Raw genomic sequence first — 24,879 nt, forward strand, 5'->3', positions numbered from 1 at the left:
ATAACTTCTCAAAAACAAATGCCAAAAACAATTTACTTTGTTATTGGCAGAGATTTTCTATTATTGACCTCATTGCTCCTGGGATTGGGAGACATCAAAAGCATAAGTAGAATGATGTCCAGGATTCATCCACCCAGAAAATGCAACGGACTTGTCTTTATGATACTGGTCTATCAGCACTGTTCAAATCATGTTATTACAAGTTGTGAAAGCAAGTTAAAAAAAACTGGCAATTTATGGGTTGGCTAAGGTAAAAACAAACAAAAGTTGCCTACTGTCTTGAAAGCCCAGTTAATTTATTAATACCCTTCAGGAAAGTGAACCTGCCATCCATACCTAGTTCAGCTTCCATGAATCGCACACCAAGTGACTAACGTTTAATTGCTCCTCCAGCATCTCCACCCAAATGGAAGGGGCTTTACCTTTTACTCCAACACGCACAAGTGCCACAGAAGAATAGATATGTTCTTTGTTCCATCGGTTTGTTCGGACTTGGTGTTAGCCTGCAGAATTGGGAGCATAACTATTTTGGACCATGCAGCAGCATATTTAGATGGTAACACCCTAGGTCGTGGAGTAGGCACATGGATCAGTTTCTGTTGAAGAATGACAACTTTGCACGGTATATCACAATGGAATTCAGGGTTTTTTGGGACATCAATCAGGAAATGGCCAGTAATCTGTCAGTGCTCTGGGAGACCACAAAACCTTTCTTAAGGGGCATGATTATTTCACACTCTACAACGAGAAGGAGGCAGAGAGGAGAGCAACAGCAGATGCTTGAGGCCTGGCTGAAGGCCGCCGAAGCGGCATATTATACCAGATCACCCATGGTCAAATTGCAATGGATCACGGCTCTCCGGGCTGCTCTGGACTCAGCCATCACACAAGTGGCAAAGAGAGGGGTCTTCTTTGCAAAGCAAAGGCTGTTTGAATACAGATACCTGGCTAGGAAGAAAAGTGCTCCATAGTCCATTGTGTCTATCAGGGAAAGAACTGGCAATGTCACTCGTGAACAGAGGAAAATCAATGCCAGATTCCGGGAGTTCTATGCAGAGTTATGCTAGTGGGGGGGCTTTGGGGATGGAGAAGCGAGAATGGAATGTTTTTTGACAACTTGAACCTCCCTGGTATAAATGCAGATCAGGCCTCCCTTTGAAATGCATCTCTGACAGTACAGGAGGTGCAAGAGGCTGTGAGGCACCTCATAGGTGGTCAGGCACCTGGTCCAGACGGATTCCCAAGTGAAGTTTACAAGGAGTTCATACACACATTAGCTGAACCACTGCTGGAGATGTATAATCATTCGTATAGCCAGGACTGTCTTCCGCCCTCTCTTACGGGGGTTAATATCTCCCTAATTTCAAAAGAAGGGCAAGTCCCCAAGGATTGCCCATCATATTGATCCATCTCATGGTTGAATATGAATTTTAAAACTCTATCAAAGTTGTTAGCTCTGAGAGTGGAGAAGGTGCTACCTATTATTATAAAAGAGAACCAGATGGGTTTTATCAAGGGCCACAGCTCCTCCAACAATATCGGGCAGGTATTGAATATAGTGCACATATGTCAGCAGAGAACGATTCCCGGTTTGGTGGCCTCCCTGGATGCAGAAAAGGCTTTTGATCGGGTGGATGGTCGTACCTCTTTGCTGTTCTAGATCATTTTGGTCAGGGAGGGGACTGAGCCAGGTGGGTGGCAGGGTTATGTCAAGACCCTAAGGTAGCGGTTCTTACAAATGGGGTTAAATCAAGCAATTTTGGTGTGAGGAGGGGCAGCCTACTGTTTACCTTGGTACTTGAACCACTAGCAGAGGCTATCTGAAAAAGACCCTGAAATAATGGCACCTAAGGTGGAAGTTGGGGAACCCAAAAATCACTCTGTGCAGACGACGGCCTTCTGTTTTTAGCTAACCCCAAAGAGTCCATACCGCGGCTAACAAAAAATTAAATTATTTGGCAGCTTTTCAGGATACAGGATAAATTTTACAAAATCGGAAGTCATGCCTGTGGGGGGATTGGTGGAGGCGCAGAAGCTGCAGGATGGAATGGAGTTTCCTTTTAGAGAAAACCTTTGTGACCATCTATGTAGGAATTTTTATTACCTCTCACCTCCGGCAACTGTACTGAACTAACTTTGTGCAGTTGTTTTAGAGGATAAAGCAGGATTTACAGCGATGGAGGGGCTACCCATTTCAGGGCAACGCCATTAAACCTTGATTAAAATGAATATTCTTCCTCAGTTGTTATATGCTATGAGGATGCTCCCGTTGTTATTACCCAAATGGGTGCTGCAGAGGTTTGCAGAATGGCTTGGATCATTTATTTAGTGATGTAGGCACCCCTTAATTAAATTTACCAAGTTGCAACTTCCGCAGGATATGGGGGAGGACCTCCCAGATCTGAAGAATTACCAAATAGACACCCTGTTGTCATATGAAGGCAAATGGATGCGCAATGACTCAAAGTTGATAATGTTTGATGTAGAGGCCTCGCAGGCGAGATGTCCCCTTAAACTTATTGTTCATGGATAAGATGAGATTGGTAGTTGAGCATTGTGCAAGTCTAATTATCATAAATACTGTAAAAGCATGGAGGATAATGCAGCAGGGTGAGGGCAATTTGCTTAAGATTTCACCGTTCACTCAGTGGGAGCCCCAGGATTTAGACCAGGGTCAATGGACTTGTGCTTCAGAGCACGGAAGGGTAAAGGAATCTCCTGTCTGGGAGATTTATTTGAGGGAGAGGTCTTGATACATTTTAGCCAATTAGGTCAGAAATACAGAATCCCTAATAGGGACCTTCTCCAATATTTCCAGTACCACATATCATCGGCAGAGAGGGAATGCCTTGAGGGATATGGAGAGAATCCATGGGATTTGAAATCAGGAGTTGGGGAAAAAAATCTCATCGGAAATGAGAAAGGATATACGGGGGAAATGAAAATAAAATTTCAATATGCAATAAGGCACAAACAATGCGATTGAAGATCCTCCACAGGGCCCATATGGCGTCAGAGAGGTTAGCAAAGTTCAAGAAAGGACCTTCCCCGAAATCTCCCAAATGTAAAAACAGTTTTGGCACCCTTGCACATTGCTTTTGGTCCTGTTACAAGATCCGTGGATACTGGGGGGCCTAGTGAATGAATTGGAGAGGATCTTGGGAATGGAAATGAGAGAGGATCCAGTGTCACTTCTTTTGGGACTACCAAATCATCCCTCTTTGGGCGAGCACAGGAAGAGGGTATTGAACATTCTTACGTACTGTGCAAGGAAGAACACTCTAATGAATTGGATATCAGAAAAACCTCCAGGTCTTGCAGGTGGCACTGATGGAGCACACCCCTCAAGATTACCCGACAAGTATGGTGCACCGTGGAGTGGAGCATTTTTATAAGACATGGTAGCTCTTTCTAAACTACATAGACATGGATCTGTCAATGGTACTGATTATGGCCTTTATCTCGCAGTCCTGGGACCCCAGGGAAGGAGGCCTAGTAAATATGGATATAATCCCGTGGGCGGGAGCCTTGATGGAGGTGCGGCGAGTGGAGCAAATGTACTAAAGCACAATGTAGTGTAATTTAATTTTAGTGGATTGTAATTTAATTTAATGTTAATTTATTTAATTTGAGTTTGTGCTAATTTAAGTAATTTGAGACAATTGTATCTTGAATAGTAGGCAGTTTATTGTCAACGTTACTGTAATAAAATATAATTGTACAATATTATTTCTACTTTTCTGCACTTTTGTACTTTTATAACTTATTTTTGGTTTGTTTTTTGTCAACGAGTGAAAAATCTTTTCAATAAATATATACAAAAAATGCTCTTCCAGCAATTTATGAATGAATATACTTGCACATGCCCAGTACTGACCAGTTCCCAAGAATACAAGAGTAAGACCAATGATTCTCATTGAAAATGTACGAAAGGATAATTTAAAAAAAAAAGAGTGTGGTTATGATACTCCAACCATTCCCTCCACACACCTTTCAAATCAAAGGCTGACATTCATGACTATGGATGAACAATGGCATCCTTATATATATCCAAAGATCGCAAAGAGTGAAAGATTAGGTACAAAAAGGCATAACTCACATGCATAACAAGAAACTGAGCGAAATCTTCCTGACATCACACACTTGTGCACACAAAGTATGTAAATTCATCTACCTAATGCTCCATGTAGACAATAAATAAATTTCAAATTTTATTTTTCAATCAGGATATCTTAACACTCAATTGATCATTTTAAATTAGTGACAGCTATGACAATCCAGCACTGTCATCTTATTCTGGGTTTCAGTCAACCACCGGACAAACACCGTACTGAAAGGTTAAAAATTATATGCCTGCCATAAGTATATAATCTAGCTGTGCTTCAATACTTAGAGTTACACTACCAGAGATGCCATCTTTCAGATTAAAATAAAGCAACAGAAAAATAAGAATTTATCATTTGCTCATCTCAAGGTTTCCAAAAGTAATAAAGGGCAGGAAAGTGTTCACTATTGTAATTTCTATAAACACAACAGCTGATAAGTGCACAAAATCACAAACAGCAGTTGTACTATCACATATTTTGCTTTTGGTGGATTGGTCAGGAGGTAAATATTGACAAGGACATTAGGAAAAGTCCTCAATTATTGATATAATAAGCCAGATATGATAAAATATATGACTTAAAACCTTCAAAACATACTGCAACAAACTTTGAGAATATGACAATAATTGCCTGAATACATTTTGTGTACTAGCTATATTTCTACTTAAAAAGGTTAAAGTTGTTTCTGGTTTATGCTAAAATTATTGATTTCAAAATATAGTTGCAGGAACTGGACTTGAGCTAGGAAAAGGGATTGGGAAAAAAAATTAGCAGAGTGCTTAACCAATATCTAATGTCTCTTTCAGGTAGGTGCTGATTTGAATTTAGGAGGAGGACATGAATAAATTTAGCTATGATGCCTTTGATGATTAAAATGCCTAGTAATACTGTGTCATGGCTAACCCTCAAAATGAAACCACTTGGGCAATTTAATTTTCAATTTAATTTTCTATAGAGCCATTTGTTGGCAAAAAGGGTGGTGGGAGTTGTGGTGAGAAAGCACATGAAGGGAAACCATAGAATCAAAGAAACCAAATAACTTCAGAAATAAAGCAGCAAATTTACAAAAGTAAAAAATATCAGGTAAAATAGCTTAAATAAAGGTTTCAAGCTTTGCTGGGAAAAGCAGGAAGTCCAGCTCTGTGCAAAAACAAGTTTAGGCAGCTGCAAAACTTAAAATTAGTTATTAAGGAGGGACATAAACCGCAGTGGAAAAGAACATATTGACAGATCACTTCAAACTTAAAATATGTATGAGAAAAGACAATCGGGATTTGGATAATGAGTTTACTGACCAAGCATGTGAAATGGAAAATGATGAGGAATGGGTTTAAGGCATGAAAGACAGTCAGTTATCAGGTTTAGATAAGGATATGATGTGATGGGCATGTGACTAAACTTTAGGGGACACCAGCAATTAATGTCATCACCAGAGTCAATACGAATGGTCACGGTTTTTCATTATCGCTACTCTAGATCACAAAATCAGTAATATGATTAAACGATCACAATCAGCAAAAGATTAACATAAGTTTATCATAAACACAGCAGGAATGTGGGGAGGACATAGTGTTCAACAGCAGATGTTTGACTGATATGTTGATTGGGGAAAAAACTGAATAAATACTGAAAATTGAGAGTTCCACTTTGGAGTAGTCCAAGGGAGCACTAGATTGGTAAGTGCCTGTACCGCTACTCTGCTGAGACATTACAACCTCTACTTAGACTAGGGCTTGTTGCTCTGTAACTGTGATAATGTATTAAACAGTGAATGTTTAAATAAATGTACTAAACCTTTAATGGACTGCTTCTAAGAATTTTACTCTGGGCAATTGAACAATCTCAGGGAAAGAACCAGGGAAGGTTGAGTGGAGTCCTGTAGGGAGTACTCCCTTACCTAGAGCAGCTCTTGGGGAGGCTTCTACAGTAGGTGGAAAAATGAAACATTGAAGTTGTGTGCTGGTAGTCAGAAAGCACTTGTCTTTGTGTACTGCCAAACTAGGTGTCTGAGAAACATCCCAAAATGCTTCATATGATTAATTACTGTAACTGATGGACAAGATTTGGAGACGCCGGTGTTGGACTGCGGTGTACAAACTTAAAAATCACACAACAGCAGGTTATAGTCCAACAGGTTTATTTGGAAGCATTAGCTTTCAGAGCGCTGCTCTTTCATCAGGTGGTTGAGGAGTATAAGATTGTAAGACACAGAATTTATAGCAAAGTTTACAGTGTGATGTACATCACACTGTAAATGTTTGCTATAAATTCTGTGTCTTACAATCTTATTCTCCACAACCACCTGATGAAGGAGCAGTGCTCCGAAAGCTAGTGCTTCCAAATAAACCTGTTGGACTATAACCTGCCGTTGTGTGATTTTTTAACTGATAGACTTTACCCTTCATGTAGGACTAAAGTTGCCATGAACGGCAGTCAGATAAAGATTCAGTTTGTCTCTCTTGATGGTGTTGGTGGAGGGCTGAGGGAGTCATTTTGCCAAGATCACTTTATGATATTTTTTAAATACCACAATGTGATAGCAAAATTTTATCTTGAATACATATGCTTAGAATGGATAAATATTCTTAAGCGGATGGCCATCCCAGATGGCTGAAGGAAGAAAGGATGAGGGTAACAAATGTTTTCCATAATCTTTCAATCTCCTTTGGAGAGGGAGAAATACTAAAGGATTGGAAACAGAGAAATGTAACACCATTAAATCAAGCAAACATGCAGATCTCCAGCACCGTTTTATTTACGGTTCTCTGGTTAGGCTACAAACAAATTGTTGCAGTTAATTTTGGTCACATTCGAGGAAAGATGTGGGTGTTCTCATGAAGGTGGAGCAAATGATTGACCAGAAATCATTCCAGCAGCATTCAAAATACATAATAGCAAGTGAATTCTCCCTGAAAGCCTCAAAATACCCAAGAAAATTCAATCATAGGACAACCAAATTCGGGAAAAAGTCACCTCAGTGGAAAGGACAGATTTGGTGAGCAGCTGCTATTCCAATCCCCAGGAGTTTCTCTCGTCCATTTGCTGATGGAAGAAGAGTGAGCAGCCAAGTAACTAAAAAAGAAAGCAAGTGAGCTAGCGAGAAAGCCAGAAGGAAACAGCTCGTCAACCTTTTGTCAGTGGGATTTCACTTGCCAGTGCTCTGAAACACTGTCAGGGTGGGAGGAGATGGAGGCCACGATAATGAAGGTCATGGCAAGAAAAACATAGGCCTCAAGTCAAGTGGGAAGAGAATGGTGCAAAGTAAGGCCAGGAAAAGAGGAAGGCTGCAAGAAAAGGGAAATGGGAGAGGCTGAAAGGAGGAGTAGAACAGACGGAGACCGCAAAGTGGATGGTGAAAGATGGAAAACAGAACTTTTGTTGCTAATATATGCTGGTTGTCTTGAACTATTTTAAGTATGGTGGTGTCTAAGAATTAATGCTTTCCTTGTGTATCATGGCAAATTGAATAATAAGTGAGGAATTTGATGAATTCCTCTCATTCAAGTCCAAATACCCCATATATGTCAATACAAATACAGGAAGTATTGACACTACATGGCTGCATCATTTAACAAAGGAGTCAGTGAGCATAAAGTTGTATCTATCCAGAGAAGCGAAAAGTAGCTCAAGAACATCAAATGAATAGCCCATGAAATAAGTTATTTATGCCCTGGATTCATGAGATGAGATATTTTATCTGTGCTCGGTTGAAGAATTCAAAGCAGTAATCCTTGGTGAAGTAATTGATAGGAATGTTGTTACTGTTGTACAAAGCTACAACAGGTTTAGACAGGGCAGACAAAAGATGTTTCCATCAACTGATAATTCAAATATAGAGTCAAAAATCAACCATATTGTTGTGGGTCTGGAGTCACATGCAGGCCAGACCAGACTCTTGACAGAACAGCCCAATGGTCCTCTGGGACAATGGCAACTTTACCCTTACAATCCTAGCTGATGGTACTACTGGATAAGTAAAGTTCCAGAATGAAATCTGGCTTATTAGAAAGTTCACAACAACAACTGGTTTTGAAAAGAGAATCGTTCACATAAGTAAACAACACCGACCTGCTTCAACTTTCATATCCAAATTGCAAAAAAAAAGTGATATTAGTACATATAAGTTATGTAAGTTGTGTATTTTTCACCATAACTCCCCCCAAAGAAGAATGAAAATATAGCCCGAGGAAGTATATTCTATCCAAAAGATCTTAACTATGTTACATTAACAGAAGTACACATACATCAAAACACTAAGTTTCATGACAATTGTAGTTTACACAAGATATGTGGATGACAGTATAGTGCCATTCATGTATGCTCTTGACACAGCATCCAATGTAACATTGTACTTGTGAAGGTGAAGTCTTAAATGCAAGAGAAACAACTGCAAGTCCTTGTCACAAAGTCAAGGAACAAAAAAAAAACGAAAGTATTATGGCCCATATAACTAACGGTTTCACTTAAGTTTCGATTACGTAAATTTTAAAGTATGGAAAACAAACACACTTTCTCCACTATCAAATAGTTCTGCTGACAGACATCAGTTTCTTCACAAATAATTGATGGATCCTTATTTTGTCTTCTTAAAATAACACAACACTGATGTCGCAAGTTTTGATAGCCAGCTTGGATGGCTTTTCACAATTGAATGATACCAAAACTGATGCAGTTGTCAGCACGACTTCAAGTTGTCAATGGGTCCCTGGCATTTTGTTCATTTAAATTTCTTTTTATCAATACGTTCAACCAAGTGAAAAATATAGTGCTGAAGTTCAGAATAAACTTCTGATAAAATCCACTGTTAATAGCACAAAACTTTGCTTTCCACCTAGGCATGGGAAAATCCAAAATTGCCCTTACTTTGCAACTATCTAGGTGATAGTTAGTACTGTCCTATAGCATTGCCCAAATAAGTTAGCATTGCTTTGGAAAAGTCAATTTTAGTTAAATTTATAATCAAATTAGCCCTTTTTAAAAAAAATTTAGTCAAATAATTTAAACTTCATCCCGATCACAATATTGAAGACGACAACATAGCTATTTAATCCTTCAGTAACTTTATTAGATCTAGTTGTTGGTGCATTTTCACTCCAAATAGCATGACTTTATCTTGATAAAGTCCACTGAGCTTTACAAAAGCTGATATTTCTTTGACTTTTTCAGTCGACAGAAAATGACAATATCCTGGCGAACAAAAATGCAATTATTTCACTTCTATTATTGCATCTATTTAGTCTGCAGCAATTATCTTTGGTATGCCTGGTCTTATAACAACGGAAACATGTTATTTGCTTTATGTATTTCCTTGATTCTAGACTTGTTTTTAAGTTGTTCCATTAGGACCAGCACCTCTTGTGTCTGTAAATTTTCTGTTCCTCTAACTTCCTTGTTAATTCCCATATAACTATTTCCCTACACGCAAATGTCTGCAAAAGATAGTATGCATATCTACCAGAACCACTGCTTCTCAGATCTTTGATACATGATAATTATTTAACTATGTTGAGATTTGCAGGAACGCTATTTCTGAGTTCTTTCACATCCATGATTTCCTTGACATTCTCAATTTTTCTCTAACTTCAGGGATTAAACATAGAACATAAAATATTATAGCGCAGTACATGCCCTTCGGCCCTCGATGTTGCGCTGAATTGTGAAACCAACCTGAAGCCCAGCTAATCTACACCATCCCATTATCAACCATACATTTACCCAATGACCATTTAAATGCCCTTACATTTGGACAGTCTACTACTGTTGCAGGCAGGGCATTCCACACCCTTACTACCGAGTAAAGAACCTACCTCTGACATCTATCACCCCTCAATTTAAAGCTATGATGCCTCGTGCGAGCCATCACCATCCTAAGAAAAAGGCTCTCATTGTCTACCTAATCTAACCCTCTGATCATTTTGTATGTCTCTATAGGTCACCTCTCAACTTTCTTCGCTCTAATGAAAACAGCCTCAAGTCCCTCAAGTCACAAGACCTTCCCTCCATTTATGAAGCAAGGGCATCAAGGGATGTGGAATTAGGCCATAGATCAGCCATTATTTTATTGAATGAGCAAACATATTCAAGGGTCTGAATGGTCTATCCCTGTTCCCATGTCTGATTAGGTCTTTTCATGATATTCCTAATTTTTATGAGATATGTTCAGGGACAAGCTCATCATCATTAACCATTGCTACTTTCAGAGTCTACAGATTGTTATTCTTACAAATTGACATATATCCATAGCTGTATCTGTCAACATTTCCAACAGTTTGTCTTCCCTACTACCTTTCCAAATAAGGTGAAAGATGCTTCCTCCTCATTCTCTGTAAATATAGACTCCTAAATCAAATACTTCATTTGAATCAGAATCATAGTCCAAGATATTATTCTTATGTCAAGCTTTTCATTGGCCAAGCCCATTCTGTCTCATTTCCATATCTCTTTGGAATCTTATTTCCTCATATTTTACCTCACCATTACCTATTTTGCTTTTCTTGCTTTTTTCTTCAAAAACTAATTCTAAATCTTCTCTCTTTCTTTAAGTCAAATCTTTTCAGCATACAAGATGTTTGCCCTCATTAACCAGAGTAATTAATTAATGAACCAAACAATCAATTATCCGAATGAGATGGGCAGGCAGTATTTTCATTTGGATAACTGATTCTCCGGTTAATTGATTCAATACCTCTCCTCTGGAGCTTGGACTTTTCTGAATTTTCCTTTTTCCTCGCTCTGCCTGCTTTGCTCCCGCTCTCTGTCTCAGGGTTTGTTTTTGAGCAGACACGTGTGTTAAGGGACCTGCAGCATTGCTGAAGCCTTCTACCTTCCCCATACCCCATCAGTTCAATGGGATTGACACAGCGAACACTTGCTATGTCCGCTCCCTGTTCAGGAGACTAGGCAGCAGCACACCACATGCGATCGCCCTCCTCTTTAAATTACCAGCTTGCTCATTTTAGACTTAAAGATTTTTAAATAATCCACTGTTAGCTCTTCTATACCCTCAAAAGCACTTAGCAACACTCAGTCCAGCGAACCCAATCTTTGTAATAAACATCCCCACAACACTCCTGTGTCCAGAATCTCCATGGAGTCATTTCTTTGAAAGAGACAGATTCCTCAAAACAAATTCAAATCCTAGTCAAGAAGCCTAACTTATGATCCCAGCAGAAGCCAGATCAAAGACTGAAACCTTCCTGATAGTTTTTTGTTTAGTTATTTAACGTGGTCATTAGTCATTGAGATTTGCACAGAAGACTGCAGACATTCTTGAACAACAAAACAGGAAAAAATGTATTACACATAAAAAAAGCAAAACATATTTGCCAGTTAGATAAATCTCAAAGCACACAGATTTCCCAATACTCTCCACTCACAAAACTCAGGTCCCGATATATTACACCCCTATCTCAACTCAACTTTCTCCTTAAATGACATTACGATTTCTTGACTAAGGACCTGCAGAGATAATTCAATGAGTTCTTTCCAAGTCATTTCAAATAAAGCAAACACACCTGGTTTGGAAATTTATGAACTTAGGTGCCTTTTTTGCCTGAAATCACTGCTAGGAGAGAAACTCAATGACTCTGGTGCCTTCTGAATGGAATTTTTTTTTTAAAAAAAAACCTTACTCAATCCTAGATTCTTCCGAAATAAAAAATAAAACTAATGCGGTGTTCATGGCTGTGGTTCCCTAGAGTCATAAACAGAACATGAGGTTGACTGAGAATAAACAAGTTCAGGGAATACTTTATGGTGCATCCTCTCAGTTCCAAAGTTGGTCCTTAACTTCCTCCCCATGCTCTCGTGTCATATCACCTAACTTGTTGTCTAAAAGGAGCAATGCCACACAACTACGTAACATGGAGTTCCATGTCTATCTGACCAGTTGTAAACCCAACAATGTAAACATACTGCCATTAATACTTGTCACCTGATTTCTGACAAATGCTGGATTTAGTTACTATTCTAGAAGGACTTCGACTTTTTTATTAAACGAAAACTCTTAATAGAGCTTTTGCTGTTTGAATTCATGTACCACTGGACATTAGAGCGCGTCTGGGAAAATTTGAACAAAGTGAAATCCACAAATGATCTTAGAGGAACCTGTTTGGAAGAGGTCAAAGCACAGAAACAGATAAACGAATAGATTAACATGTGGCCTTACAGTAAGTCTGCAGTAGTCAGTAGATTGGGTTCGTTCTTGATTATGTTTTGAGATATGTCACAATTAAATTTAAAAATAAAAGCCATAAGTATTAAGTTAGCCTGGAGCAGTGTTTTGCAGAGGAATAAGACAGTGCTATTTTCTGGGTCTGTAGATTGAAAGAAGCAAAAATGGCCTTAGGTCGAGTGATAGATTCTTCATGGAGAAAGCGAGGACTGCAGATGCTGGAGATCAGAGCTGAAAATGTGTTGCTGGAAAAGCACAGCAGGTCAGGCAGCATCCAAGGAGCAGGAGAATCAACGTTTCGGGCATGAGCCCTTCTTCAGAGATGAGGAAAGTGTGCCAAGCAGGCTAAGATAAAAGGTAGGGAGGAGGGATTTGGGGGAGGGGCATTGGAAATGCGATAGGTGGAAGGAGGTTAAGGTGAGGGTGATAGGCCGGAGTGGGGGTGGGGGTGGAGAGGTCAGGAAGAATATTGCAGATTAGGAAGACGGTGCTGAGTTCGAGGGTTGGGACTGAGACAAGGTGGGGGGAGGGGAAATGAGGAAACTGGAGAAGTCTGACTTCATCGCTTGTGGTTAGAGGGTTCCTAGGCGGAAGATGAGGTGTTCCTCCAGCCGTCGTGTTGCTATGGTCTGGCGATGGAGGAGTCCAAGGACCTGCATGTCCTTGGTGGAGTGGGAGGGGGAGTTGAAGTGTTGAGCCACGGGGTGGTTGGATTGGTTGGTCCGGGTATTCTCTGAAACGTTCTGCAAGTAGGCGACCTGTTTCCCCAATACAGAGGAGGCCACATCGGGTGCAGCGGACACAGTAAATGATCTGTGTGGTGGTGCAGGTGAATTTGCGGCGGATTATGGAAGGATCCCTTGGGGCCTTGGAGGGAAGTAAGGGGGAGAGGGGGGGGGGAAGGTGTGGGCACAAGTTTTGCATTTCTTACGGTTGCAGGGGAAGGTGCCGGGATTGGAGGTTGGGTTGGTGGGGGGTGTGGACCTGACGAGGGATTCACGGAGGGAGTGGTCTTTTCGGAACGCTGATAGGGGAGGGGAGGGAAATATAACCCTGGTGGTAGGGTCCGTTTGGAGGTGGCGGAAATGACGACGGATGATACGATGTATATGGAGGTTGGTGGAGTGGTAGGTGAGGACCAGTGGGGTTCTGTCCTGATGGCAATTGGAGGGGCAGGGATCAAGGACAGAGGAGCAGGAAGTGGAGGAGATGCAGTGGAGACCGAATCAACATGGACATTTACTATAAACCGACCGACTCCCACAGCTACCTAGACTACACCTCCTCCCACCCTGCCCCCTGTAAAAACGCCATCCCATATTCCCAATTCCTTCGTCTCTGCCGCATCTGCTCCCAGGAGGACCAGTTCCAATACCGAACAACCAGATGGCCTCTTTCTTCAAAGACCGCAATTTCCCCCCAGACGTGGTCGACGATGCCCTCCACCGCATCTCCTCCACTTCCCGCCCCTCCAATCGCCACCAGGACAGAACCCCACTGGTCCTCACCTACCACCCCACCAACCTCCCCTATCAGCATTCCGAAAAGACCACTCCCTCCGTGACTCCCTCGTCAGGTCCACACCCCCCACCAACCCAATCTCCACTCCCGGCACCTTCCCCTGCAACCGCAAGAAATGCAAAACTTGCGCCCACACCTCCCCCCCACACCCCCCCCCCCTTACTTACCTCCAAGGCCCCAAGGGATCCTTCCATATCCACCACAAATTCACCTGCACTTCCACACACATCATTTACTGCATCCGCTGCACCCGATGTGGCCTCCTCTATATTGGGGAGGCAGGTCGCCTACTTGTGGAACGTTTCAGAAAACACCCCTGGGACACCCGGACCAACTAACCCAACCACCCAGTGGCTCAACACTTCAACTCCCCCTCCCACTCCACCAAGGACATGCAGGTCCTTGGACTCCTCCATCGCCAGACCATAGCAGCATGACAGCTGGAGGAAGAGCGCCTCATCCTCCGCCGAGGAACCCTCCAACCACAAAGGATGAACTCAGACTTCTCCAGTTTCCTCATTTCCCCTCCCCCAACTTGTCTCAATCCCAACCCTCGAACTCAGCACCACCTTCCTAACCTGCAATTTTCTTCCTGACCTCTCCGCCCCCACCCCCACCCCAGCCTATCACCCTTACCTTAACTTCCTTCCACCTTTCCAATGCCCCTCCCCCAAGTCTCTCCTCCCTACCTTTTATTTTAGCCTGTTTGGCACACACTCCTCATTCCTGAAGAAGGGCTCATGCCCGAAACGTCGATTCTCCTGCTCCTTGGATGCTGCCTGACCTGCTGTGCTTTTCCAGCAACACATTTTCAGCTCTGATAGATTCTTCTTGTCAGATGTGGGAGTTTAGGGAGAGTTTACGTGTTATACCTGCAATAAATGTCTTTTGTTGCGAATCCTATTATTAGATTAGGTTCCCTACAGTGTGGAAACAGGCCCTTTGGCCCAACCAGTCCACACCAACCCTCCAAAGAGTAACCCACCCAGACCCATTTCCCTCTGACTAATGCACCTAACACTATGGACAATTTAGCATGGCCAATTCACCTGACCTGCACATCTTTGGATTGTGGGAGGAAACCGGAGCACCCAGAGAAAACCCACGCAGACACGGGGAGAACATGCAAACTGCACAAACACAGTTGCCAGAGGCTGGAATCGAACGTGGGACCCAGGTGCTGTGAGGCAACAGTGCTAACCACTGAGCTACCGTACCGCCCAAAAAAAAAATGAGACATGACTGTCAGGAGTGGGATATTATATCGAATGGATCGGTTAGAGAGACAGTTAGAGGCAATGAGGAATTTACAAGAGCAAGGGGGTGTAATGGATGGCAGTTATAGGAAGGGAGAAAGGTCGCAGATACAGTCACATAGATGGATTCACTCCAGGAAAGATAAGTGATCTAGGCAGATAGTGCAGGAATCTTCTGTGACTATCCCCATTTCAAACGAATATGCTGCTTTGGAAAATATAGAGGGTGATGGATTCTCAGGGGAATGTAGCACAAACAGCCAAGTTTCTGGTATCGAGACTGGCTCTAATGCAACAACAGGTACGTCGGGTTCCAAGAGATCAGTTGTGTTAGGGGATTCTGTAGTCAGAGGCACAGACAGATGTTTCTCTGGCCAGCAGCGAAAAATCAGAATGGTGTTGTCTCCCTGCTGCCAGGATCAAGGACATCTCAGAGGGTGCAGAATGTTCTCAAGAGGGAAAGAGCGCCCAGCAGAAGGTCATTGTACATATTGGAACCAATGACATAGGAAGGGAAAAGGATGAGATTCTGAAGGGAAAATAGAGAGAGTTAGGCAGGAATTTAAAAAGGAGGTCCTTGAGAGTAGTAATATCTGGATTACTCCTGGTGCTGCGAGCTAGTGAGCTTAGGAATAGGAGGATAGAGCAGATGAATGCATGGCTGAGGAGCTGGTGTCTGGGAGAAGGGTTCACATTTTTGGATCACTGGATTCACTTCTGGGGTAGAAGTGACCTATACAAAATGGATAGATTGCAGCTGAATTGGAAGGGGACTAATATACTGGCAGGAAGATTTGCTAGTTGTTTGGGAGGATTTAAGGTTGGGGGGACCCAGGGAAATAGTGAAGAAAAAGATCAATCTGAGACTGGTACAGTTGAGAACAGAAGCGAGTCAAACAGGCAGGGACAAAGCAGAGAACAAGGTAGAACTAAAAACTTAAACTGCATTTATTTCAATGCAAGAGGCTGAACAGAGAAGGCAGATGAATTCAGGGCATGGTTAGGAACATGGGACTGGGATATCATAGTAATTACAGATACTTGGCTCAGGAATGGACAGGACTGGCAGCATAATGTTCCAGGATACAAATGCTACAGGAAGGACAGAAAGGGAGGTGGCATTTTTAATAAGGGATAGCATTACAGCTGTACTGAGGGAGGATATTCCCGGAAATACAGCCAGGGAGGTTATTTGGGTTGAATTGACAAATAAGAAAGGGATGATCACCTTATTGGGATTATATTATAGACCTTCTAATAGTCAGCGGGAAATTCAGAAACAAATTTGTAAGGCTATTTCAGTTATCTGTAAGAATAATAGGGTGGTTATGGTAGGGGATTTTAACTTGACAAAGATAGACTGGGACTGCCATAGTGTTAAGGATATAGATGGAGAGGAATTTGTTAAGTGTGTACAAGAAAATGTTCTAATTCAGTGTGTGGATGTATCTACTAGAGAAGGTGCAAAACTTGACCTACTCTTGGGAAATAAGGCAGGGAAGGAGACTGAGGTGTCAGTGGGGGAGCACTTTGGGGCCAGCGACCATAATTCTATTCGTTTTAAAATAATGATGGAAAAGGATAGACCAGATGTAAAAGCTGAACTTCTAAATTGGCGGAAGGCTAATTTTGATGATATTAGGCAAGTGGGCGGCACGGTGGCACAGTGGTTAGCACTGCTGCCTCACAGCGCCAGAGACCCGGGTTCAATTCCCGCCTCAGGCAACCGACTGTGTGGAGTTTGCACGTTCTCCCCGTGTCTGCGTGGGTTTCCTCCGAGTGCTCCGGTTTCCTCCCACAGTCTAAAGATGTGCAGGTCAGGTGAATTGGCCATGCTAAGTTGTCCGTAGTGTTAGGTAAGGGGTAAATGTAGGGGTAGGGGTGGGTTACGCTTCGGTGGGTCGGTGTGGACTTGTTGGGCCGAAGGGCCTGTTTCCACACTGTAAAGTAATCTAATCTAATCTAAAGTAATCTAATCTAATCTAAACTTGCAAAAGCTGACTGGGGGCAGATGCTCACAGGTAAAGGGGCAGCTGGAAAACAGGAAGCCTTCAGAAATGAGATAACGAGAATCCAGAGACAGTATATTCCTGTTAGGGTGAAAGTATAGGGAATGCTGGATGACTAAGAAAATTGAGGGCTTGTTTAAGAAAAAGAAGGAAGCATATATCAGGCATAGATAGGATAGATCGAGTGAATCCTTAGAAGAGTATAAAGGCAGTAGGAGTATATTTAAGAGAGAAATCAGGAGGGGACATGAGACAGCTTTGGCAAATATAATTAAAGGAGAATCCAAAGGGCTTTTACAAATAAATTATGGACAAAAAGGTACAAGAGAGAACAGGGTCCCTCAAAGATCAGCAAGGCGGCCTTTGTGGAGCTGCAGGAGATGGAGGAGATACTAAACGAGTATTTTGCATCAGTATTTACTGTGGAAAAGGATATGGAAGACAGATTGGAGGGAAATAGAAGGTGACACCTTGCAACATGTCCATATTACAGAGGAGGAAGTGCTGGATGTCTTGAAACGCAGAAAAGTGGATAAATCCCCAGGACCTGATCAGGTGTACCCTAATGCTCAAAGTAGCTCAGAAAGTGATTGCTGGGCCTCTTGCTGAGATATTTGTATCATTAATAGTCACAGGTGCAGTGCTGGAAGATTGGAAGTTGGCAAACATGGTGCCACTGTTTAAGAAAGGTGGTAAGAACAAGCCAGAGAACTATAGACCAGTGAGCTTGAAGTCAGTGATGGACATGTATTGGAGGGAATCCTGAGGGACATGATGTACATGTATTTGGAAAGGCAAGAACTGATTAGGGATAGTCAACATGTTTTTGTGCGTGGGAAATCATGCCTCACAAACTTGATTGTGTTTTTTGAAGAAGTAACAAAGAGGATTGATGAGGGCAGAGCATTACATGTGATGTGTATGGACTTCAGTAAGGCGTTCGACAAGTTTCCCCAGGGACACTGGTTAGCAAGGTTTGATCTCACGGAATACAGGGAGAACTAGCCATTTGGATACAGAACTGGCTCAAAAGGTAAGAGACAGAGGATGGTGATGGAGGGCGTGTTTTTCAGACTGGAGGCCTGTGACTACTGGAGTGCCACAAGGATCGGTGCTGGGTCCACTACTTTTCATCATTTATATAAATGATTTGGATGGGAGCATAAGAGGTGTAGTTAGTAAGTTTGCAGATAACACCAAAATTGGATGTGTCGTGGACAAGTGAGGAAGGTTACCTCAGATTATAATGGGATTTTGATCAGATGGGTTAATGGGCTGAGAAGCGACAAATGAAATTTAATTTAGATAAATGAGAGGTGCTGCATTTTGGGAAAGCAAATCTTAGCAGGATTTTTCCACTTAATGGTAAGGTCCGAGGGAATGCTGCTGAACAAAGAGACCTTGGAGTGCAGATTCATTGCTCCTTGAAAGTGGAGTTGCAGGTAGATAGGATAGTGAAGAAAGCATTTGGTATGCTTTCCTTTATTGGTCAGAGTACGGAGTACAGGAGTTGGGAGGTCATGTTGCGTCTGTACAGGACATTAGTGAGGCCACTTTTGGAATATTGCGTGAATTTCTGGTCTCCTTCCTATTGGAAGGATGTTGTGAAATTTTAAAGAGTTCCGAAAAGGTCTACAAGGATGTTGCCAGGATTGGAGGATTTGAGCTATAGGGAGAGGTTGAATAGGTTGAGGCTATTTTTCCTGGAGCAGAGGTTGAGGGGTGACCTTATAGAGGTTTATAAAATCACGAAGGGCATGGATAGGGTAAATGGACAAGGTCTTTTCCCTGGGGATGGGAGTCCAGAACTAGAGGGCATAGGTTTCGGGAGAGAGGGGAAAGATCTAAGAGAGACCTAAGGGGCAACGTTTTCACGCAGAGGGCGGTATGTGTATGGATTGAGCTGCCAGAGGAAGTGGAGGAAATTAGTACAATTGCAACATTTAAAAGGCACCTGGATGCGTACATGAATAGGAAGGGTTTGGAGGGATATGGGCCAGGTGCTCGCAGGTGGGACTAGATTGAGTTGGGATATCTGGTTGGCATGGATGAGTTGGACCGAAGGGTCTGTTTCTGTGCTGTACATCTCTATGACTCTAAATAGCACCTATATCTCTATTTTGAAATCCAAATTCCAAGTGATTTTTTTTACAAATATTATGTATCTTTTGTCAAATATATGTCTACACTAATCTTGCCATTCCTTCACTCAGAGAGATTCTACAGGCTCGACATGGCCCATTTTTATTGGGGTATACAATCTGACACTTATCTATATTGAAAGTCATCTGCCAATTACAGAAACAATCCTCTAAGTTTACTCACATCTTGCTGTATTTTCAAATTTTCCTGGTGTCATCTGCAAATTTTAAAATCATGGTTCCAATTCCACAGGAAAAAAGTGAACAGAGTTCCCAGTATTGATCCATGCGAAATGCCATATCCACTGTTAGCCTAAGGGTAATACCTTTATTTCCACTTTCCCGTCACCTGCCAATTTGCTATATGTTTCCAGTTCCGCATATTCTAATCCTACTCGTTCGTTGATTATATGGTATCTGATGAAAGGCAATCCAAATAAGTCATATTGACTGCTTTAGCCTGATCTATCCTTATTGCTGCTTATTTCGAAAGAATTCACTAAGTTTGTTCAAAACATCTTTCCCTCTTACAATCCAAGATACTTAATACTGTTATTTCTTTCTCGTTTCTAGGTACTTCTTCATTAAGGATTCAATTATCATTTGACTGCCTCATTCAAAATATGACACTTCTGTCAACCCAGTGTTTTCGCATAATTCAATAAACTTAGACTATGAACTCAAGTGCTCCAAAGTGAAAATGGTCCAAGTTAAAAGGTTTTCCATGTAATTTTATTTTACAACCTTTAATTATTTTTCATTATCACTGGTTAATTAATGATTTTGGAACCAAGACTGTTGGTTTGATAAAATAAATAGATTTCAATACGCTGTTGAAAGATGAAGGCTCAATCTTCTTGCTAACTTGAATATTTAAAAGAAGGATACCAATGCTTGATCAATGACAATGTATCAATCAAAATCCTAAATACTTGAACACCACAGCAGAATAAGGTTTGACTCAAAAACAAAACTCTCAAAAATCTAAAGTCATATTTAGAGTAAAATATTTATTGTTAATCCAGAATTGCTGTCAAAAAAAAGTGTACAATTAAACTCAACACTGGAAAATGTTTCATACTTCTCTCAGGTGAAACAAAAATCACACAATCCTTTTTAACCTTTTGTGCATGAGTATATAAAAGAAACACAATTTTCTTTTTTCCATTTTTATTACATCTGTTGAAGAATGGCTCCAAGGTAGACCATTTGTACCTTACCCAAATTTGGGTATTGTTCACACCTGAGCCTGGAAAGAAAGGACAAGATTTTAACTCACTCAAAACTCATTAACTTAAACCAAAGTTAAAATCAGACCCAAAATGTTGGCAAGGGATTTGACAATGGGAAGGACCATAGCAAAATCCATAAAATCCAATTCTGTACAGACCTGAAGACTGCAAACTCATGTGTATTTTTGAACAAAGATCACTAGGTAGTAAACAAGAACAGAAATTTCCCCAGTGAAATAAATTAGCCTTTTTTCACATTGAACCTTCTGGGTCGTTGATTCTGAGCTTCACCAAAATGCATTTACTAAGGCATATGGTCAGGAAATTCTAGGTATTTAACTTTAAACATGACAATAAAAACATCAATTAACAAGTTACATTGTCAAAATTATCTTTTAAAGAAAACCATTTTTAAGATTTACTTACCTCAGATTCATTTAGCTATGCTTTCCATTTAGAATTGAATTTTACAATCCTCAAATAGAGTTTATACTTTCAAAGAGTGCACATGCATTGACTGGGGAAAGAAATTTGAACTACCAGAATTATTTATTTTCTACAACACTGGATAATTTAAGTCATGTTCATTAACAGCAGAAAAACAGAAAATGCAGTACACTCAGTTGAAGTAGCATTTGTGAGTAGACGATGGGTTGCAAGACCCGTGGGAGAAATGAGTGAGAAGCAGACAAGACCTTCCTTGATGTCAGCAGCAACTTACAGCATTTTCAAAGAGTTCCAGGCATTAAGATGCGATCTTCTAGGGAATTGAGATATCTATAAATGGAGATTATTGCTTGTTAACAATTTCATTAACAAATCTGACCTTATTCATCGGCATCTCCCTATTCTCACACCCACCACGAGGAAACTAAATATCAACAATTCCCAACATCGAAGTCAGAGCAGATACTTAACTTCAGCTTGTCACTTGTTCTTCTAGCCTGCCATCTTGGACACCCAACAGTACCTCAGGGAACACTCTATACACCAGCTACATACACCCCACATCCATGGACCTACACATCCAACAAATTCCAGCATCTCAAAACCTTTATAGCAGTAGCTCTCTAATTCACTTGCTTGACAGTTGTGGAGGGGCGATGATATTATTTCTAGACTGTTACTTGAGAGACCCGGTTAATATCCTGGGGATCTGGATTCAAATTCCGCCGCAGCAGATGGTGAAATTTGAATTCAATAAAAATGTGGAATGAAGAGTCAAATATGACCATGAAATAACTGTCGATTGTTGGAAAAACTGATCTGGCTGATTAATGTCGTTTAGGGAAAGAAATAGTCATCCTTACCTCTTCTGGCTTACATGTGATCCAGAGCCATAGCACTGTGGCTGACTCTTAACAGCCCTCGGGGCATTTAGGGATAGGCAATAAATGTTGGCCTCCCCAGCGACACCCTATCCCATGCCTGATTTTTTTAAAAAAATTCTACACTTCATGATGTACAAGCATTGCATACAGGGATACTTTGCATGAAAGGACAGACATAAAACTCTCACAATGGACCAGGCTGCATCTCAGGGCCGCTCAACCACTCAGCTCTGACATGCATGCTCACAGCATCCCTGCCTTGCCTATTAGCACAGTCACAGAGACAGGCTGCTTTTCTTGCTGGTCAGCAGTCCTTTGTCATGGGGGCAAACATTTGCTGAATAGCGCATTACAACACATTAACATATCTGGAATAGTGTCAAGTCAGGCATCCGACCTCATTGTGACAGTTTAATAAGGCAGCACAAAGTCACACATGGTAGCATTCTGAGCATGTTTCAACAAAATTGAAATGTTATTTGCAGAGAAATATCACCAGTGTCACCTATGTGCCCTCAAGAGACTGTCCTTTCCAACCCATTGGCATTGGAAGTTTGGTCAGGTGACCCAGAGAGCCCAGACATACTGAATATGTCTATGACAGAGTGTAGCCTCATCGTTTTGAAGCTGCACGGGTGTGAGGATCACGTGAGGTCACATGTAGAAGGCCCAGCCACTTCTGAAGTAATCAGAGAAAAGAACGAGGAGCTTGTGTGTGGTTTCTTCTCTGGTTGGGTACCTATTATCACCATATGCTCTCTTTCTAGGAAGAAAAACCTAGTAGGAAGTTAAGATGGTCCATCCCCCCCATTACCTCAGCAATACGGTGGAGGACTAATGGCTAGAGCGATGGAATGCAGGTCTGTCTGTAGCAGATCCAGCATCTGCTGACATGGCTCTCCAGGGCAGCTGCCAAATTGTCCATGCAGCTCGACAATCAAATGCATGAAGCAACTGGGCACTTTGAGCATTGCTGCCCATGAACTGAGGGCCTCTGCATCCCACATACCTGCCTCGAGTTCCTATATCTGGTTCTACATGTATACAGAGTCAGTGTCTGCCGGTACTGCAAAGGATCTCTGCTTCCTGGGGTTCAGCAGACACCTGGTTTCTAGCAATCCTCTGAATGCCAGCAACCTGGCGCATTTCTTCCTCAGCAGGCTGCAGAGATATGTTCACCAGCTTGTGTTCTCAACTCGAACATAGCTGAAGCTGCTACTGAGCCGTTGGTATCTAAACTGATGTATGGTGCAGGAGGCAGCCTTGCTGATTTTTTTTTCCCCATGAGGCCTCTGAACGTAGCTCCTCAGAGCACTAAACAACAGTTCTTGTAAAATGGCCACTTGACTGCTAAAATAATAGACATCCCACTAGGACCTACAAGACTCATAAGAAAGGTGTTGCAGCTAAAGATTATAAAATTGTGTGGATTAACTAACACCAACAATGGGACTTATGTCAGAGTTGGACTGGAATGAACAATGTTACTTACCTGGTTGATAAGACATGAATTTCTCAGCATCCCCCCAGGAGTGAGACCACTTCCTCTCCTGCAAGGGCCTTCTGGGGCATGAAGAACCTAATGGCAGGCATCACACCACCTCTCCCAGCCCTTTTTGCCTTAATGGGGGCTGTTTTGTTCTGGAATGAGAGAAAGGTGTGACTGAGTGAGATGAAAGTGGATGGTACAGCTATTAGCACTTGTGCAGGTTGGGAAAAGGCAGTGAGCTATCTGAGCAAGTGAATAGGCAGTGCAGATCACACAAGGTTAGTACTGAGACAGTTGGGATGTGGGGGAAATCAGCGAGGGAAGGTGTTGCGTGCAACAGCATTAGAATTAGAGTATTTGACTTGGTTGGAGGTTGGTGCAGTATCAGGGAAATACAGTGCAAAAGACAGCAGAAAGATGATGATAGCAGCACTTACCCAAGCAGAGCGGAGGTCAGTGACCTTCTAACAGCAATACTTCGAAGTCTTCTGGACTGTGGAGACTGCACTGAACATGGTGGCAACTTCAACATAGGCTGACAATCTGATGGCATGGACCCCTCTGCCAATCAAGAGAGAAAAGGACACCACTGCTCTGCACCACCTGATGAATCAGGACATCCTGGTCCCTGTCAAAGCACGCACCAATGTTCCTTTGTTTGCCACATTCAGGGGATAGGTGAAAAACTGTACAGGGCAACTCCAGACTGACTGTGCTTGTCCAGTCACACAAAACAATTTTAAAGATGACAGCAAATGCCACTGACTCCGATCCATTCTAGCATATCTGGTGAGTGGAGCATTGTTCCAGCTACAATGATTGCAGAATCATGCAAGCACTGGATGAGAAAGGTACCATCAGGACAAGGTAGGTAGTTACTAAGTTTTGGATGATAAGGAATAAAATCTCACTAGACCTAACAGAGAAACACATCATGAAACCTAATGAAATTAACACAACTAAAATATCCTTAAACCTTAGTCAGAGGTCGACAGACAAAGACCATGCAGCCCATCAAACCTGCACTGGTTAAAAACAAACACCTAACTGTTCGAATTCCAATTTCCAGTGCTTGGCCCATAGCCTTGGCATTGTATGTATATATCTAAATAATTCTTAATAGTTGAGGATTTCTACCTCTACAACCCTTACAGGCAAGGAGTTCCAGATTTCAGCATCTCTGGATGGAAAAAGACCTTTTCCTCACATCCCCTCACCTTAAATCTATGCCCCCTGGTCATTGATCCCTCCACCAAGGAGAGAAGTTCCTTCCTGTTTAGATGCCTCAATTTTGGACATCTCAATCATATGCCCCCCTCAATGTCCTCTGTTCTGAGGACAACCCCAGTCTATCCAATCTTTCTTCATTACTGTCCAGTTTAGGCAACATCCTGGTAAATCCCTTCTGTACCATATGCAATCGAATCTCTACTATAATGTGGATTTCAGAACTGTACACAAAACTCCAGCTGCAGCCTAACCAAATCTTTATATTGTTCCAGCAAAACCTCCCTACTCTTCCACTTTATGCCTCAGCTACTTGGAGGCAAATATCCCATATGCCCCTTAACCACTTGACCTAACTGTCCTGCTACCTCAAGGAACCAGTGGACATGCAGCC

General features: G+C 41.9%; 1 protein-coding gene and 1 long non-coding RNA gene across 9 annotated transcripts in view; both read right to left on the reverse strand.

Annotated features, from left to right (window-relative positions):
- camta1a (calmodulin binding transcription activator 1a) overlaps nucleotides 1–24,879 on the reverse strand; it is a 1,306,542-nt gene that overhangs the window by 1,251,996 nt on the left and 29,667 nt on the right. The window lies entirely within an intron of this gene.
- LOC148139770 (uncharacterized) lies at nucleotides 20,203–24,498 on the reverse strand. 2 transcript variants are annotated; one of them, XR_015753449.1, is made up of 4 exons: nucleotides 23,696–24,498; nucleotides 23,262–23,410; nucleotides 21,160–21,215; nucleotides 20,203–20,455 (listed from the first exon to the last, which is right to left on the reverse strand). It is a non-coding gene; the product is annotated as an uncharacterized LOC148139770 (long non-coding RNA). The 2 variants fall into 2 exon arrangements; XR_015753448.1 differs by having other exon boundaries at nucleotides 23,262–24,498.

The sequence above is a fragment of the Chiloscyllium plagiosum genome, unplaced genomic scaffold, assembly GCF_037043375.1.
Source record: "Chiloscyllium plagiosum isolate Xiang-an unplaced genomic scaffold, Cpla_swu_hap1 HiC_scaffold_37, whole genome shotgun sequence".
NCBI lineage: Eukaryota > Metazoa > Chordata > Chondrichthyes > Orectolobiformes > Hemiscylliidae > Chiloscyllium > Chiloscyllium plagiosum.